The following is a 20207-nucleotide window of genomic DNA, read 5'->3' on the forward strand; positions in this document are numbered from 1 at the left end:
AAAAAATAATGAAATTGGGGTGGGAATGGCTGGAAGTATAGGTGAAACAAAAATGACACATGACTAGTAGCTGTTAAAGCTGGGTGACTGGTCTGTTATCCTTTTTTTGTATTGTGTATACGTTTTTAATGTTCTGTAATAAAACACTTGTAGAAAATGACAAAGTTTATCTACACTTAGCTCTTAAGGTCTTGGTTACCTTTGGGAAGGAGAAAGTGTCAAGGGCATGAGCAAATCTGATTCTTACATACACAAGTGTATTTATTTAGTAATAATTCATCAAGCATTCCATAAATATTTTGTTCCTATATTGCTGTATGCATGTTATTCATCAATAAATATTTAAATAGTACATATTTGCATAACAATCCTAAATTAATATTTTAGAATAATAGTAATCTTTTGTTTTGTTTTAAAGTGGGGCGTGTTCACTCATGACATCATCAGGTGTATATTAATGTTCCAAGATATTTATTTACGTTTTAACTTTTGGAAGAGTCCCCTAGGTCTTTTAATTTTTACCTCAGTACAGTAAGTAGCATGGTTTTAACTTTTTGGAATGCAGCTTTGTTTTCAGAAAGGTTCTCCCCGAAGAATGATGCTCACCCAGGCCAGCGCACACAGCACAGTGACCCGTGCACAGGATGCACTGAGCACACACGGCACTGGGTGAACCAGGAACAGAAGGAGAAGCCAGCCTGGGTCTGCAAAATATACTTTGCAGGAAAAGCAGGTAAAATTGAAAGGTCACAATTCAGCAGCAAACGTTTTTACATTCATTTGAGAAATCATTTCCAGCAAAGACTGCTCGTTAAAGCCATGGTTTTCTGGCTTGCCTACACATTGTAATCACCTGCACAACTTTCAACCGTATTTTTTTCAGATCCAGCTCCAAGGATTCCTATTTAGTTGTGCGGTTACAACTTGGGTTTAAGGGATTTTGAAAGTTTTCCTCCCCGCAGGTGATTCTCTTGCGCCAGGGGTAAGAAGCGCTGGATAAGGGTGAGGGATGCTTTAGCTGTGAGAGATATCCATGTACTCTTCAGGATTTGCCCCATCACATATGTGGAGTTCGGGGTCTTAGAAAATATTCTTGCCCTGTTAAAAATTAAAGGATGGCTTCAATACAAACTTAGCTAGTTGGCTACGTTGCAGAAAAAGAAAATGCCTTTCCAGAGATCAGTTTTTTGAGTCAGAGTTTTGTTCTGTCAGTGAGGCTGGAGTGCAGTGGTGTGATCATGGCTCACTGCAGCCTTGACCTCCCAGGCTCAGGTGATCCTCCAGCTCCAGCCTTCTGAGTAGCTGGGACTGAAGGCATACACCAGGCAAGCCTAATTTTTCAATTTTTTTTTTTTTTTTTTTTTTTTTGTGGAGATGGCTTTCTCTATGCTGCCTGGGCTAGTCTCAAACTCCTGGCCTCAAATGATCCTCCTACATCAGTCTCCCAAAGAGTTCAACCTACAGGCACAGGCAAGCATGCCTGGTGTATTTATTAAAATGTAGCTACTAGAATATTTAAAATTCACATGTGCCTCACATATTATTTCTTAGAGAATTGCCTCATTTTTGAAATCTCAGGCTGCCTGCTCTAAAACCTGGTTGTGCCAGGAAAGTAAAAAATCTGAAATTTTAAAATAATTGTCATTATATTGCTTCCATGTATGAATAACACATATATATTTTTCATAAATACAAATAATCTTACACACAAATGAAAATGCAAGTATTTTACAGGCAGGGCCAGTGTCCAGTGCATGAAGGAAGCCCTGCCAGAAAAGGATCCAGGAAAAACCTATAATTCTTGCTTTATTCAATCCAGTGTCAAATCACATATGTCACTCATGGCCTGAGGTGGCGTGGTGGGGAATTGAACTATATCCAATCATGGGTGCTGGAGTGCAAATTATCTAATCAGGTGCACAGCTGGAGAAGAATGGGCAGCTTTTTGGATCTAGGGATGCCTTTGCCTGTCTCTCTACTCAGAGCTCAGGACACTAGAGCCACCTCAACCCAATAGCCTGTTTTTTAGTTGTTTTAACACTCCAAAAGAGAATTAGTTTTCTCATGCATTTTCCAAATGTGTGGCAAGAAGAGCCTCAAATCTACCACCCTGTTACCACAGCCTAACTCTGGCTTGCAGTCAGAGTTTAAATTTCCAGTTCTTTCCTGACACTTACCAACACTAACTAACCTTGTGTAACTCACAACATTATCAACTGTTCTTTATTGTACATTTTAGACACAGTATTTTAATTCTGCATTTTTTCAAAAAGCAGTGGATGACACTTAAAAAAATATTTTTCATTTGTAAACATTTTACAGGACATGAAAGCAGATAATAATCCCCTGACAATCCACAGTAAAAAAAAAAAGAAAAGAAAAGAAAAGAAAATAATTGTGCCCATTTCTTTAATCTTCCCTTGGCACAGACACCCCATCAGAATGTCTTTGGGTTGAGGTTTTATTTCAGAAACCTCACAGGGCAATACATCCTTAGCCATCCTGTGTTATTTTCTTTGTTTTGGGTTTCAAAACTGCTTGAGAATCCCCAAGATACCAACACTGGCCATGACTCTTGAAGTGTCTAGTAAATAGCATCCCTTGTGTCATCTCCTCTCAGGGAACAGCCCAAGGTATGGGAATGTAGCCTCTTTTTGGAGTGGTTGGATGCACTATACCTGGAAGGAATTTCCAGGTATACCTTTGTGTTAAAACCAAACCCCTTAGGACATTAAGTATTTCTTACCCCAACGCTTAGTTTCCATTCCTTAGAGACACATTGCAGGCCAGGCAACTGGATGCTGATATTGAGGAAAAAATGTCCTCAGATTGGTGAAGGGAGAGAAAATATTTCAAAGGACAAAGAAACCCAACCTAGTGAGGCAGTGCAAAAACCTGCAAAGTAAAATGCACCTCACAGACACAGTGGAGCAGAGCGTAGCAGCTCCTGGTAGGACGCTCATGACCCACTTCACTGAACCAGATGGGAGCAGGGAAAATATCCCAAGTAATAGAATGGCTTGACTTGACCCTTGGGTCAGATATGTCTGCGTTTCAATCAGCATTGTCACCTTCTAATTTTGTCACCTTGAAAATATGATTGTATTTATTTTAACTTCACTTTTTCATTAACTGTAAATTATGTTTTATCAGTAGAGCTTCAAAGGTATGAGAATATTTATAAAGCACATTAAGTTGGTGAATTTTGAATAAAATTAAGTAGTAATATATTTCATTTGTTAAAAATTGTTACTTACCTATTTCTTCAGCAGAATGAGTGTAGCATGTCTCCCAGGTCTGTTTTTTATTTGTTTGAGAGGTGATTTCAAGCAGAATCTCACAGCTTACTGTTGGAAATGCTATCAGTTGTAAAGATAGGGATAGTCTCTCTTCCACTACGGTGGTAGGAAATGAATACATATCTGCAAGCACATGAGGTAGATTAATTGTCAAATTACATAAATTTATCACATAAGTTATTCTTTTTTTCAAAACAGAGAACTTGTGAAAGTGAATAACTCTATTCCATGCGCTGCCATCTGGGTGTTTGAGGGTAATGTTAAGTTTTAGGAGCTGGGACTTTGCACCTCCTGAAGTGTTCACATATGATTAATTGTTTACTAAATGATTTGTTATGAACATAATTAAATTACATGTTTATTTTCTGAAAGGGATAGATACTTTGGCTTTTCTTGATGAATTATAAGATATAAGCCACTTATAATGTTTTTATTTTATTTTATTCTGTTATTTTTTATATGTAGTTTCACTCTTGTTGCCCAGGCTGGAGTGCAATGGCAAGACATCCGCTCACTGTAAACTCCACCTGCTGGGTTCAAGCGATTCTCCTGCCTCGGCCTCCTGAGTAGCTGGGATTACAGGCATACACCACCACACCTGGCTAATTTTGTATTTTTAGTAGAGACGGGGTTTCTTCATGTTGGTCAGGCTGTTCTCAAACTCCTGATCTCAGGTCATCTGCCCACCTAGGCCTCCCAAAATGCAGGGATTACAGGCATGAGTCACCATGCCTGGCTGTAATTTCCTCTCTTTTATACCTTAGATTTGAATAATTTTTGCTGGATTCTTCAAACATGAAGTATTTTTTGAATTGAAAACTAACTGAATGACTAACTGGTAAGTGGAAGGAGCCTTTGTCACTGCCAGAAGATATAGAGCCTTGGTAAGCTGGAAGCTCACAGGCAGATGCAGTTGAGGTTGAGATAGAAGAAATGTTGGGAGATTCTTTCTAGAATGGAATTGTTATTGTCCTCAGACTGTTTCTAGACTTGGTCTAAGAGGTTACCTAAGAAGTATTGGAACAAAGAAAAAGTACAAATGATTAGATCTTTGAGGATCTCAAAGGTTAGGTGGAAAATGGCCTTATTTCATAGGGAGGAGAAAACAAGTTTACAAAGAAGGTTGGAAAGGAAGCACAGGATGGAGGGTAGCAAAATCAGATCCCAGATAAGATAATGTTTCACCTTGAAGTCAGCCTGTTCTTAGGAGGGGTATGTATAAATAAGGGTTGTAGGTTTGCTGAAGCTGTGGGTGAGTCAAAGTTCAGGGGCTGGTTGGAAGAAGAGAAACAAGCAAAGTTTCTGTAAAGAGTATGTTATTTTGACCACTGAAGACTAAATTACTGAATGGTTGTTCATTTTTAAAAATGGGAATTTGCAATCTGTGTCCATTTTTGTGATAGGTTAAAAAAACAGCGGGGAGCATCCTCAAAGTCATCAGGGGAAGCACGTTTCTCTTCACTAAGCTGTTCTTTGAGAATGCAAAGAATGGGGGAATTTCTTTAAATATAGCTATTTCCAGGATTACCTTCACCTACAACTGTTCCTTGCCCTAGACATCTCTTCCATTTGGCTGTTTCTGAGTTACATTTTTATAATAAAGTAGTGAATATAATTACAGTTATTTGTTGAGGTTTTCTTTTTAGTAATTCTATCAAATTATTTAACTTGAAAAGGGGTTTATGCTAGTCTCAGATTTATAGGAGGTAGCTCAGAAGTGTAGATGGGCTGCAGGGATGTGTAACTCTCCTCTACAGTGAGAGAGGTGATGTGGGACTGAGCCCTGAATTTCTGGGGTCTATGCGAACTCTAAGTTGTGTCAGAATTAAATTTTGGGGCAACAAATGGGTGTTGGAGAATCAGTGGGTTTTCAGGGAACTTTCCACATTTAGGATCAAAAGCATTGTAAAAAGAAAGACAATGTGGGGGCCTCTGCTGGAGAGAGACTCCAGGTGTCTCGGGGAAGGTAGGCTCTGCTCTGCACACAGGCTGCTACACCATGCACTGCCCTGTGGTTCCACACATCCTCCCATGGTAAAAAGGACCGACGACTCTGAGGGAAGAAGTTCTGAGAACAGATGCCTTCTACCCTCCTGCCAACCTGAGGCCACCACAGGTTTTTCACCCACTGAACATATGCACCGCATGTTGATGTGGTCAAGCCCCTCCCAGCACAGGGCTTCAGCATCAAGATTGTTGCCCATGCTACCTATCCTCATAGACTTTCCCACCAAAAACCCACACATGTGCCTAAAAGACCCCTGGCATATGCTCTACCTCAGACACGGAATCTGCAGGGGCAACCTGGTTTTTTCACCATCCCAGATTTCTGTGCCACCTGATCATAATCTCGTCTTCCTGCATGGACATAGAAATAAGTCAGAGCAAAGTTTCACCTGGGTCAGTATCTGCAGCATGAACCAGTCCTTCCACCAACCCTGTACTGCCTCCCAATTGTGGGTTCTTAATAACACCTTCCCCTCTTTTACCTTTTAGTTCACCTCAAACCTTTTTTTTACGTGCACTCAGTGTGTCCAAGCCACCCCTCAGTTGCCTGAATCCAGCACCTACTAAAATCCAGATGTCCAGTAGTTCAAGACCATGGGCCTAGACCATGTTTTTGCAGAAGGAAATACAAATTAGAAATGAGAGGCTCTATTCTCCCATTTGAAAATTTAAAAAGATATTTTTTCTTTTCCCTTTTCTTAAACAATGTAATTTAGAAAACTTTTTTTATTAATTTTTTGAGACGGAATCTTACTCTTTTGCTTAGTCTGAAGTGAAATGGCATAATCATAGCTCACTATAACCTTAACTTCTTGGGTTTGAGCAGTCCTCCTACGTCAACCTCTTAATTACCTAGGACTATAGGCATGCACCTCCAGGCCTGGCTAACTTTATTTATTTATTTATTTTTTCAAGACAGTGTCTTGCTCTGTGGGCCAAGCTAGAGTGTAGTGGCATGATCTTAGCTCAATGCAACCTCCGCCTCCCAGGTTCAAGCAATTCTCTTGCTTCAACCTTTTGAGTAGCTGGCATTACAGGCGCACAGCACCATGCCTGGCTAATTTTTTATTGTTATTATTTTTAGGAGAGAAAGGTTTCACCATTTTGGCCAGGCTGGTCTCGAACCCCTGACCTCATTATCCACCTGCCTCCGACTCCCAAAGTGCTGGTATTACAAGCTTGAACCACCATGCCCAGCCATATTTATTTTATTTGTTTTTTTATGGTGACAGAATTTCACCATGTTGCATGTACTGGACTCAAACATTTGGCTTCAAGAGATCCTCCTGCCTTGGCCTCCCCAAATGTTGGGATTACAGGCATGAACCACCGTGCCTGGCCTGGAAAACTTTTATATGTATCTTTTTTTCTCTGCTTCTTTGAAATATAAGCAAATCATTTTAACAGCTAAATAAGCCTTTCGCCACTCTTCATGATACAGAATTTTCTTTGTCTAAGACCTGGAAACTATTGTTTTGTTTTTTAATTTGGCAAAGATTTATTGATTTTTTATTTTCAGTCTTTTGAAGTAGGCACAGCTCAGTACAGTGGCTCATGTTTTTAATCCCAGTGCTTTGGGAGGCTGAGATGAGAGAATTGCTTGGGCCCAGGAGTTTGAGACCAGCCTGGGCAGCATAATGAGTCTCCTTCTTTATAAAAAATTAAAATCAACTAGCAGGAGGGCATGGTGGCACAGGAGGCTGAGGTGAGAGAATCATTTGAGCCCAAGAGTTTGAAGCTGCAATGAGCCATGATCACAGCACTCTACCACTGTAATCCAGCTTGGGTAACAGACGGAGACCCTGTCTCTAAATAAATAAGTAAATAAAAAAAGTGTTTTTTCATACATAAAAATAAGTAAATAAACAGATAAATAAAATAGACATGGATTTGCTGAGAATAAAGCTAATTACAAGATAACAGAAAAGTGAGCACCAAGGATGGGGTTCACCCTAGCAAATGATTCCAGCCTATTAGGACACTCACAGAATTTTCCCTGCAGCATGACCGACTTGAAAGTAGAATGTCATCATGTCAGGCTGTACCAGCGTTGGAAGACTAAACACTGTGGGGAAGAACCTCCCTTATGGAATATTATCAACAGGTGAGAGCCCAGCTCCTGCCCTGATGGGCTACAGAAATGAGTTCTTGAGATAACACATTGCAGAAACATGCATAGAGTAGTTTAACCTTTTTTGTGTGTAACCCTTTCACCATTTTCCTGTGAAATCCTCCCTAGTAATAGTGTTAGCTTTTAACTTTTGAGGGTCCGATAGGACTGAAGCTGCATGCTGCAGGAGATACCTGGGGCAGGAAACTAACAGAAACTGCAGCCACAGGCATAAATACTCATGGTCTAATGTAGAGTGAAAACAATACAAAAGTCTTTACTGTTATTCGCACAAGTGTGTAAAGAGAGACTTTCCACATAACCAACTTGCCACTGAGACTAATGAAGGCCAGATTCCACTGGAACAAGACTATGAGTTACTCATGGGAAGGCCGTAGGACAAAGCCCAGAGATTTTTCATCTTTGAGTCTGCGTCCTGGGTCTGTCCCGGTCTTCTCGGCTTTCTGTCTGTAGAGACCCCTATGTGGCTGCTCTCAGCACAGCCCAGTGCTGGCTGTGTTTGCTGGTTTAGTGCACCTGCTTTTTTTCCAAAAAGAGGGAGGAGTTGGCCACATCAAACTGAATGATGAAGCTCCTCATCAATCTGAATGCAGCTTTGTAAATGTGCCTAGAAACCACACAAAGAAAAGTCTGTGATCTGCCTTGCTTTGACCGTATGTGACACCTCCATTAGAAATTCTGCTTTTCTCTGCACTCCAGCCTGGGTAACAGAGTGAGACTTCATGATAAATAAAAAAGAAAGAGAGAGAGAAGGAAAGAAAGAGAGAGACAGAAAGAAAAAAAGAGAAAGAAAAAAAGAAAGAAAGAAAAAAGAAAGAAAGAAAGAAAGAGAAAGAAAGAAAAGAAAAGAGAAGAGAAGAAAGGAAAAAAGAAAAGAAAAAAGGAAAAAAGAAAAGAAAAGAAATTCTGCTCTTCAGATTAGGCACATAAGGAGAATCTGTACAAATCTCCATGAAAGAAGGAAACCAGAGAACAAGTTAAAGTCTTGGAATTCACATCTGAGTACACAGACTCGTTCTCCAACCCTCTTCTTTTTATTCTGCCAGCTATGGCCTAGGTATGAACATGACAGGTACACAAGAGTTCCAACACCTGACAATCTACTTCAGTCCAAGAAGAGTGCCCTCCCTCTTGCTCCCCATCCAACTCATGGTACTAAGAAGTGGTGTGGGACTGCCCAGATGAGTTGACAAGAGAGGCTGGCATGGAGGGGCCTGTCCTGGGCTGCCCTGTGTTATTTGTAGGTGCACCCGGCCAATAGCCAGGGACATCAGTGATGAGGGCTCAGTTGACATCTGTGTTATCAGATAAGACTTTTACATTGAGCCTTTGTAAGGCTGAAACTCAGAAATTTCAGGGCACAATGAAAGAGCATCTCACTCTCTTGAGCAACTCTCACCAACAGAGGTGGATACAGAGCTGTCTCAAGAATGTGGATTCCTGGTTTCTTAACTGCTGTTGGGTTCTGACACCAAGAAACTGTGTTAAACTCTTCAAGGTTCCATCTACTGGGCCCCATGTTTCTGTAAGACATACTGAAAGACTCCACTATGCTACTGATTGCTCAGTCTCCTCTTCCATGTCAACTCTTTGTTTGTACACAATTATGCAAACACAACTTCCCCTTAATTCCCTGGAAAGAACTAAATGCAACCTGGGTTCCAGGATAGAAGAGACAGCTGGAACATAACCTTGTTTTTCTTACCATCTCTGGGACGCAGTAAAAGTCACTGTATTCAAGGCTTCCCCAGCCTCCTAGCATGCACAGTGGTGATGATGCTAACATCTACTTAATAGGTAATGTATTAGGTGTATATAAGATAAGACATAAAAACAATGATGTAGTGTCACCTGTAGATAATGCACACACTTAGAGATGGAAGCATTAGGAGAATAGGTGGGAGGTAGCATGGGCCACAACTCAAACAAGCCTGGTGTCTGGCAGGGTGATCTTGGGAATATCACTTCTCCACTGGGCCTCATTTTCATTCTGCTCCAGTATGAAGTTGAAATTAAATGTAGATACTGTCCTCTGGCATTCATATATTTTAGCTGTGCGTCCCCACCCAAAACTCATTGTGTATTATAACCCCTAGGTGTTAAGGGAGAAACCTGAGGGGAGATGATTGGATTATGGGGATGGGTTCTCCTCATGCTGTTCTTATGATAGTGAGTTCTCACGAGATTTGATAGTTTCATAAGCATCTGGTACATCCCCTGCTCTCACTCACTTCACTTGTCAGCCACTGTAATTGGAAGGTTTCTGAGGTGACCCCCAATTATATGGAACTGTGAGTCAATTAAACTTCTTTTCTTTATAAGTTACCCAGTCTCAGGTACTCCATCATTGCAGTATGAGAATGATCTAATACAGGAATTCAACTTTCTAGTGCTTTCTCTTTATATTTAGAATCATATCCATGTGCCTTATCACGTCTATGACAGAGGAAGTCTTCACAAAGTCTCCCATTACTAGGTATTGAGTGACTCAGTTTTTTATTGAATAAAATGGAATACTTCCTGATGCCAGTAGTATGGCCCTTCGGTTTTGAGGAAAATATCATCTTGTAGGTTGGCTAACAAGGAGATAGGAGTTCAAATGAAATTTGTTTTGTCATACTGGCTTTAAGGCAGTGATTAGAAAAGGCCTAAGAGGTGGGTTCTGTAGGGGATTGCTGGAAGGAAAGTAGGAATATGGAAAGTCATGAGACATACACAGTCATCTCTTCTTGCTTCCTCACAGGTCACATACAAATTCAGGGAGAGTTAGTATGAAGCACACAATGGAAATTTGGGCTCCAACATCTGCAAACTGATGCTTTATGGACTTCAGTTGGCCATATTGGTTCCAACAATTTCAGCCAATGTTTAAAAAACTTATAGCAGTTAAAATTTTAGTGTTTCAACAAGCCATTTCCTATCTTTCATTGTGAAGATCCATTTTTTTAAGTCTTTTTTTTTAACAGTATAGGGGGTACAAATTCAGCTTCTGTCCAATGAAATACAGAAGAGGATATCACTTTTGTTTTAGTTCTGGCTGCTATGCCAAAGAACCATAGATAGGGAGCATATAGACAACAGGACTTAATTTCTCATACCTCCAGAGGTTCAAATTTGAGATCAGGGTGTCAGCATGGTTGAGATCTGGTGATGACTCGCTTCTGAATTTCAGCCTGCACACTTCAGGTTTTACCCTCATTTTGCAGGAGGATGAGAGCCCTCTGCGGTTTCTTGTATAAAGCCAGTAATCTCTATTATGAGGGTCCCACCCTAAGGGGTTAATTACATTCTACCTCCTTATAGCATTACGCCGGGGTTTACAATTTTAACACAAATATAGAAGAAAAATTATAGTAACTCTCAAGTTTTTTTTTTTCTTTCTTTCTTTTTTTTTTTTTTTGAGACACAGTTTCACTCTTGTATCCCAGGCTGGAGTGCAGTGGTGTGATCTCGGCTTATTGGAACCTTCACCTCCCAGGTTCAATTGATTCTCCTGCCTCAGTCTCCCAAGTAGCTGGGATTACAGGCATGCACCACCACATCTGGCTCATTTTGTATTTTTAGAAGAGACGGTGGTTTCACCATGTTATCCAGGTTGGTTTCAAACCCTTGACCTCAGGCGATCCACACATCTCAGCATCCCAAAGTGCTGGGATTACAGGTGTGAGCCACCGCACCCTGACAAGATTTTTTTAAAGCTCTAATTTTTCTCCTACTGGGTTTTTCTTGTATGCGCCCTCGATCTTTCTCTCTGTCTCTTTTTGTGTAAACCTTTTTGTCTAATTCTCTCTGTCTATTGTATTCCTCAAACACAGGAAGCAAGCTCCAATGCTATGAGATGCTCCATGTAGAGACCCACGTAACAAAGGGTGAGGGGGTGCTCAGACGAGTAGAGAGAAAGAAAGTCAGGCTCTCTGTCCACACTAAACCCTGCCAATTTTCACATGAGTCAGCTTAAAGGCTCATGCTTTCCCAGTCTAGCTTCAGTTAAGACCACAGCCCCCGGTCTCATAAAAGACCTGAAGGCAGAGGTAGCCAGCTGAACTGTGTCCAGATTCTGGTCCACACAAATTATGAGATATTATATGTTGTTGAAAAATGCTGAGTTTTAGGTCAATGTTGTCAGAAAGGAGCAGATATCTAAGCTCATCTCCCAGGCCCTAGGATTCTCCATCCCTCTGCTTATCTCTTCCTCAGGCTGTCTGCAGCCAAACTAGTCCCTTTTTACCTCTGGCAAACTCACACCTATGAGTCTTTTCACTAAGGGTGGCTTCTCCCTGACACATGCTTGTGCAGAAGCCTCCCTGCTGTCATCCTCATCATGGATTAAAAGTCACCTCAGTGAGGCCTGAGGTCCTCCCATGCAATAATTTTCCAGCTTTTCTTCTCAATAATCTACTTTATATTATAGTCCTTGCTCTTTTCTTTCACATATACTTGCTTTAGTGCTGTTGTCCAGTGGTCCTCAGACTGTTTGGTCCTGGGTTGGGGGGTGCAGGCATGATGTAATAATTTTCTGTACCACATGTTGGACCCACCAGGGTAGCTGGCAAATGGTGAGTGCAAGGGAAAAAAGACTGGCTAAGTGATTATATGGGGGATCTCTAATATCCCTTCCTCTTTTGACCACATGATAATGTGGAGATCACTGATAACAACATGAGGTGTGTGACTCTTACTTGTTCCAGCTGCTCCAGCAAAGCTCAGTGGGCACCAGAAACACAGCAGGCTGTAACCACCTCCTGGCCATCACTAACCCTACAGCCCCAAGCAGGAGCACTACGGAACAAATCTGATACCTTGATTTTTCTGTCCTCAAGACACTGGTTCTTCAAGGTCCTAGGGGATAAAGTAGCAGGATCTGAAGGCCCCAAGTACAATGAGTGACCTAGGAATCCCGTTTTGCCCTCTCTTTGCCTCCACCTTTTTGGTTGTGCTATTTACTCATGAGGTATCCTCCCCTTATCCAGTGAAATTATTTTCTACCGCTTTCAAATGAGGACCTTAAGAACCCAACAGTAGCTGAGATTTTCCGTGGACGTCAGCCTCAGACTCAAATGCTCTGGCATATTTAACTCTGTCTCATCTTCATCTACCCAAGATGCCTCTGAAGTGGCCATGCCTCCCTCTGATTTGAAGGATCTGCAGAGAGTGGGTGCATTTTTGCAGTCTCAGAGCAAGAATCCAGGCTGGCAGACACTTATGAGTATGTGAAATCATTGAGGTCACCCACTTCAGGCACCCCTATTTATGAGGAAGAAAACAGGCTTTCCTGTAGGCACTGTCTACATTAGGCTGAGGTGGAGCATAGCTCATTTTACTTCCAGTTGCCCTCAGAGCTGGATGCAGAACCCCAGTCCTGTTATCTTGAAACTGACATGGAGAGGTCCCCATGTGAAAAGAACCCTGAATCTGCTCATTTTCTGTGCTCCTGAATGTGTAGCTACAGACTCTAATTTCGAAAACAAACCTGATAGGTGGGACGGAGCCAAGGCCTAGGAAGCTGGAGCCCTCTCTAATGCTCTGGAGCCTGCCCACCTCCTGAGATCTGGACCAGTCTCTGCCTCTTCTGTGGCCTCACTTTCCCAATTGAAATGTAATGAAAAATTAAATGTAAAACTGCATAAGCATATGCTCTGTGAGAATTTGGTGTCAGAATTCTCAATACTGGATGATATTTTGGAATGGGGTGGGTTTGGGACCAATGGGTTCTCAGGCCTCCTGTCACACCCAGTGCAGTAGGTGTAGAGCTCTGGACAGCCAGGTGTTCTTTCCTGAGCCAGCTGATTACAACACAATGGACCAAGGGCTCTGATCTTAAATATGGTTTCACAGGATACCCCACTTTCAGCCACCACCTGCTCCACACTTCCCATATTCTGGGGAGCTGATGACAAACCTCATTATAGTGAGGAAGACCAAGAAACTAGACTTGTGGGCCTGGGGAAAAGAAAAAAACACTTCTATTTCTCCCAAACTGTAGAATCTCTTGTCAAATATTTAATTTTGATTATATCTGAGCTTGATAATACGTTCATGTGTTAACAGCTGCTTAAATTTATTTTTTCTGTGATGTGTGGGATAATGTCTTTGCCATATTTTAAATCAAATTATAAAAGCTCTCTTTACAGTGGATAAGTGAGCATCTTTGTAATATAAACTTCACATATTTGTTGCCAGTTTGTTCTTTTTGTTTTTGTTAAAATGTTTTGTTTTATTCTGATTTGGATGTCTTTTGCGGTTTTGCTATGTGGCTATTTATTACTGCAGTGTAACTTCTCCTCTAATTGACTGACAGGTTTGTACATTCGCAATAAAATATTTTCATAAAATCTTTGTAAAAACTGTGTAGTCAATTTTACATTACATAAACATAAAACAGTCAAAACTATCATGATGAAAAAGAAAGATTGAGGGCTTAAAAAGTAAAATACAACACAGCTAAAGTAGTCTGTAAAGGGAAATTTACAGCACTAAATCCCCACAAGAGAAAGCAGAAAAATGTCTAAAATCGACAGCATAACATCACAATTAAAAAAACTAGGGAAGCAAGACCAAACAAATTCAAAAACTAGCAGAAGACAAGATTTAAGATCAGAGCAGAACTGAAGGAGATAGAGACACAAAAAGCCCGTCAAAAAAATCAATGAATCCAGGAGCTGGTTTTCTGAAAAGATCAAGAAAATAAATAAACTTCTAGCCAGACTAATAAGGAAGAAGAGAAGAATCAAATACATGCAATAGGAAATGATAAAGGGGATATAACTATTGATCCCACAGAAATAAAAAGTATCATTAGAGAATATTATAAATACCTCTTTGCAAATTAACTGTAAAATCTAGATGAAATGGATAAATTCCTGGACACATATACCCTCCCAAGTGCAAACCAGTAAGAAGTCGAATCCCTGAATAGGCCAATAACAAGCTCTAAAACTGAGGCAGTAATTAGTAGCCTACCAACAAAAAGAAGTCCAGGACCAGACGGATTTACAGCCGAATTCTACCAAAGGTATAAAGAGGAGCTGGTACCATTCCTTCTGAAACTATTTCAAACAATAGAAAAGAATTACTCCTCCCTAATTCATTTTATGTGGCCAGCATCATCCTGAAACCAAAACCTGGCAAAGGCACAACAAAAAAAGAAAATTTCAGGCCCGTATCCCTGATGAACATTTATGTGAAAATCCTCAATAAAATACTGGCAAACTGAATCCAGCAGCACATCAAAGAGCTTATCCACCACGATCTAGTCAGCTTAATCCCTGGGATACAAAGCTGGTTCAACATATGCAAATCAATAAATAAAATCCATCACATAAACAGAACTAATGACAAAAACCACATGATTATCCCAATAGATGCAAAAAAGGCCTTCAATAAAATTCCACACCTCTTCATGGTAAAAACTCTCAATGAATTATGTATTGATGGAACCTATCTCAATATAATAAGAGTTATTTATGACAAATGCACAGCTAATATCATACTGAATGGGCAAAAACTGGAAGCATTCCCTTTGAAAACCTGCATAAGACAAGAACACCCTTTCTCCCCACTCCTATTCATTATAGTATTGGAAGTTCTGGCAATCAGCCAAAGAAAGAAAGAAAGAAAGCGTATTCAGATAGGAAGAGAGGAAGTCAAATTGTCTCTGTTTGCAGTTGACATGATTGTATATCTAGAAAACCCTACCATCTCAGCCCAAAATTTCCTTAAACTGATAAGCAACTTCAGCAAAGTCTCAGGATACAAAATCAATGTTCAAAAATCACAAGCATTCCTATACGCAATAATAGGCAAACAGAGAGCCAAATCATGTGTTAACTCTCATTCACAATTGCTACAAAGGGAATAATATACCTAGGAATCCAACTTAAAAATGATGTAAAGGACCTCTTCAAGGAGAACTACAAATCACTGCTCAAGGAAATGAAAGAGGACACAAACAAACAGAAAACAATCCATGCTCATGGATAGGAAGAATCAATATTGTGAAAATGGCCATACTGCCCAAAGTAATTTATAAGTTCATCGCTATCCCCATCAAGCTCCCATTGACTTTCTTCACAGAATTAGAAAAAAAACTACTTCAAATTTCATATGGAATCAGAAAAGATCTTGCATAGACAAGACAATACTAAGCAAAAAGAACAAAGGTGGAGGCATCATGCTAGCTGTCTTCAAACTATACTAAAAGGCCACAGTAACCAAGACAGGATGGTACTCGTACCAAAACAGGTACATTGACAAATGGAACAGAACAGAGGCCTCAGAAATAACACTGAACATCTAGAATCATCTGATCTTTGATGAACCTGACAAAAACAAGTAATGGGGAAAGAATTCCCTATTTAATAAATGGTGTTGGAAAACTAGCTGGCCATATGCAAAAAACTGAAACTGGACTTCTTCCTTAATCGTTATACAAAACATAACTGAAGATGGATTAAAGACTTAAACATAAGACTTAAAACCATAAAAACCCCAGAAGAAAACCAAGGCAGTACCATTCAGGACATAGATATGGGCAAAGACTTCATGACTAAAACACCAAAAACAATGGCAACAAAAGCCAAAATTGACAAATGAGATATAATTAAACTAAAGAGCTTCTGCACAACAAAAGAAACTATATCAGAGTGAACAGGCAACCTATAGAATGGGAGAAAATTTGTGCAATCTATCCATCTGACAATAGGCTGATATGTAGAATCTACAAAGAACTTAAACAAATTTACAAGAAAAAAAGAAACAACAACATCGAAAATGGGCAAAGGATTTGAACAGACACTTCTCAAAAGGAGACATTTATGCAGCCAATAAACATAAAAAAAGCACATCATCACTGGTTATTAGACACTTGCAAATCAAAAACGCAATGAGAAACCATCCCACACCAGTTAGAATGGTGATCATTAAAAAAATCAGGAAACAACAAAGGATGTGGAAAAATAGGAAGACTTATACACTGTTGGTGAGAGTGTAAATTAGTTCAACCATTGTGGAAGACAGTGTGGTGATTCCTCAAGGATCCACAATGAGAAATACCATTTGACCCAGCAATCCCATTACTGGGTATATACCCAAAGGATTATAAATTATTCTATTATAAAGATACATGCATACGTATGTTTATTATGGCACTGTTCACAAGAGCAGAAACTTTGAAACAAACCAAATGACCATCAATATAGACTGAATAAAGAAAACTTGGCATGTACACATCATGGAATACGATGCAGTCACAAAAAGGATGAGTTCATGTCCTTTGCAGAGACATGGATGAAGCTGGAAACCACCATTCTCAGCAAACAAACACAAGAGTAGAAAAGCTAACATCGCATGTTCTCACTCATAATAGGGAGTTAAACAAAGAGAACACAGGGACACAGGAAGGGGAACACCACACACTGGAGCCTGTCGGGAAGTGGGGGACTATGGGAGGGATAGCATTAGAAGAAATATTCTTGGCCTAGGCCACTATTTTGATTTTCCAAATTTTGTTTCAAAAACATGATATGTTTCAAAAATTGTTATTGGTATGTAATTATATAAATATATAGTTCAGAAAAAAGAATCAACATTAATTATGCTTTTTCCAAAATACTTTATGGTTTTGAGCTCTTCTAGCAGTGACATTTTTGCTGTAGGTAATTGCTGTATACCTGGTATATTCATCATAGCATCCTTTGTGCCGTTTACACTTATCCTTCAATTTCCCACTCTCCTTAAGTGTAAAAGTTCAAGGCCAGAGCTCCCATATCTTCCCAATATTACTTTTTGAAAAGAAGCTTCTATGTACTGTTTTCTCTGGGTCTTGATTGGATATATTGCTAAAAGAGCTGAAAAATAATAATTTTTTTAAAAATTCGGTGATGAGATTAAAGTAAATATATTTTATAAATCTAATGTACAAAATGAGGTCAGCTGAGAAGACAATGACAGTTGAAGCAGAACCTGAGGTCCTGTTTCTCTCAATTGACATATGAACTTAACTACAATTGGGCGAGCAAAGCCAGTTGAGTTTGTAGCACCCCACATGAGAAAAAAGCCAACCATAACCAATTTAGAAGAAAATTTGGTCACATTTGTGCACTACAGAACAGCGAAGTTAGATAAAAATCTGTCCATTCCATGATTCTCCTTCGGGAAAGAAAAAAGAGTGAAATGCGTACGCAAACTTCTGACTTACTGAGTTGTACCGGGGTTATCCAAAGACTGGAAATTGCTTCCTTTAACATTTAGTGTTGACAAGAATAGAGACAGAGTTTAAATGACAGCTTGGGTCAACCGAGAATAAAGATAAATGCTTCTTACAACAACAGAGACTGTAGTGCCTACAACAGTGACGAAGGGAAGAGACTAAAGGCTCCTAAGAGGAAACAGAGGTAAACCTTATTAACAAGAAAATACATACAGTAGTCCAAAGAAGACACATTTTGACAACAGATTGGAGAAGCTCCCAGTATGACTACTGTGGCTGAATGTTGTCAATTTTCCCATGTATAAAGCTCTTTCATAAAGGATAAAATAGGTAGTGGTTTCTTAATTGATCAAAACCTTAACAAAACTACAGTATGTAAAAGCAACCAGGAAATATAACCTAATCAAAGGAGAAAAATATATATTCAAGTGAACCTAAAGAAGTGGAGATCTAGGAATTATTTTTTTAACTTAAAATCATTTTATTTTTCTTTACTTTTTCATTTTATGCACAGGATCTTACTTTATCTCCTGAGACAGAGTACACTGGTGGAATCACAGCTCACTGTAACCTCAAATTTCGGAAGTCAAGCAGTCATGCCACCTATGTCTCCTGAGTAAATATGACCACAGTTGTGCACATTACCCCTCCTGTATAGTTTCTTTCAAAAAATTTGTACAAACAGCATGTTGCTGTGTTGCCTCAGCTGGTCTCAAACTCCTGGTCTCAGGCAATCTGACTGCTTCAGTCTGAAAGTGCTGGCACAAGCCGTCATACCTGGAATTGTTTCTCTTTTAAGAAAAAAGAGCTTTAAATCATTAATAGTAAAATAAAACAAAGAAAGGTATTGAGTAACGATAAAGGGTTCAATTCAACAAGAAGACTTCACTATCCTAAATGTAGGTGCACCCAACTTTGGGGAACATAGAGTTATACAACAAGTACTGCTAGACCTACAATAAGACTCAAGTAGACACACAATAATAGTAGGGGAATGCAACTCCCCACTAAGTGTTCGACAGATTATCTAGGCAGAAACTTAACAAAGAAATTCTGGAGTTTGATTCGACACTTGATCAATTGAAACTAATAGACATTTATAGTATATGTGACACATCATCTAAAGAAAGTAAATTCTTCTCATCTGCTCACAGAATATGACAGGCCACAATGGAACAAAGACAAAAATCAATACCAAGAAAATATCACAAAATCACAGAATGATATTGAAATTAAACAACTTGCTCCTGAATGAATTTTGGATAAACAAAAAAATTAAGGCAGAAAATTAAAAAGATTTTGAAATAGAAGAGACACAATATAACAAAATGTCTGGGTTGTAGGAAGAGCTCTGTTAAGAGGAAAGTTGAGAGTGCTAAATACCTGCATCAAGAAGTTAGAATGATCTCAAACTAACAATTTAACTTCACACTTAGAGAAACTAGAAAAATAAAAACTAACTTACCCCAAAGCTAGCAGAATGGGAAAAATATTCATAACCTATGAACCTGACAAAATCTAATACTCAGAATCTATAAGAAACTTAAAGAATTCACAAGGAAAAAATTACCCCATGAAAAAGTGGGCAATAACGACACTGTTCAAAAGAACACATACAAGTGGCCAAATAACATGAAAAAAGCTTATCATCACTAACCATCAAGGAAATGTAAATAAAAACCACAATAAGACACCATCGTACACCAGTTAGAATGGCTTTTGTTAAAAAGTAAAATGATAATAGATGTTGATGAGGTTTTAGAGGGAAAAAACCACTTATACACTGTTAATAGGAATGTAAATTAGTTCAGCCACTGTGGAGAGCAGCTTGGAGATTTTCCAAATAACTGAGAGTTAAACTGTGATTCAACCCAGCAATTTCACCGCTGGGTATATACCCAAAAGAGAATAAACTATTCTACCAAAATAGCACATGCACTTGTTGGTTCATCACTACACTATTCATAAGAGGAAGGACGTGAATCAACCTACGTGCCTACTAAAGGTAATTTTTTATTTTTTTGAGATGATGTCTCACTCTGTTGCCCAGGCTGGAGTGCAGTGGCACTATCTCAGCTCACTACAACCTCCACCTCCCAGGTTCAAGCAATTCTCCTGCCTCAGCCACCCGAGTAGCTGGGACTACAGGCGCATGTCAACAAGCCTGGCTAACTTTTGTATTTCCAGTAGAGACGGGGTTTCATTACGTTGTCCAGGATGGTCTCGATCTCCTGACCTCATGATCCACCCGCCTTGGCCTCCCACAGCACTGGGATTACAGGCATCAGCCACCGTGTCCAGCCTATTGATGGTAAATTGAATTTAAAAAGTGTCACATGTACAGCAATACTACTTAGCAAAAACAAACAAAAAAAACCTCCTTTGCAGCAACGTTAACACAACTAAAGGCCATTATACAAAGCAAATTAATGCAGAAATGGAAAATGAAAATACTGCATATTCTCATTTATAAATGGAAATTAACACTGGGTACACATGGACAGAAAAACAAAAATAATAGACAACTCTTAGAGGGTGGAGAGAGGGAGGGATCAAGAACTGA

General features: G+C 39.5%; 1 long non-coding RNA gene across 4 annotated transcripts in view; it reads right to left on the reverse strand.

Moving 5' to 3' along the window:
• Window positions 1-454: 454 nt before the first annotated feature.
• Window positions 455-20207, reverse strand: part of LOC134729719 (uncharacterized) — a 40074-nt gene continuing 20321 nt past the window's right edge. For all 4 annotated transcript variants that reach the window (XR_010111064.1, XR_010111063.1, XR_010111065.1 and 1 more), the window contains exons 3-4: window positions 3258-3422; window positions 455-1098 (exon numbers count right to left, since the gene is read on the reverse strand). This is a non-coding gene — a long non-coding RNA (uncharacterized LOC134729719). The remainder of the gene's footprint in view (window positions 1099-3257; window positions 3423-20207) is intronic.

This window comes from Pan paniscus, chromosome 22 (genome assembly GCF_029289425.2).
Source record: "Pan paniscus chromosome 22, NHGRI_mPanPan1-v2.0_pri, whole genome shotgun sequence".
Classification (NCBI taxonomy): Eukaryota; Metazoa; Chordata; class Mammalia; order Primates; family Hominidae; genus Pan; species Pan paniscus.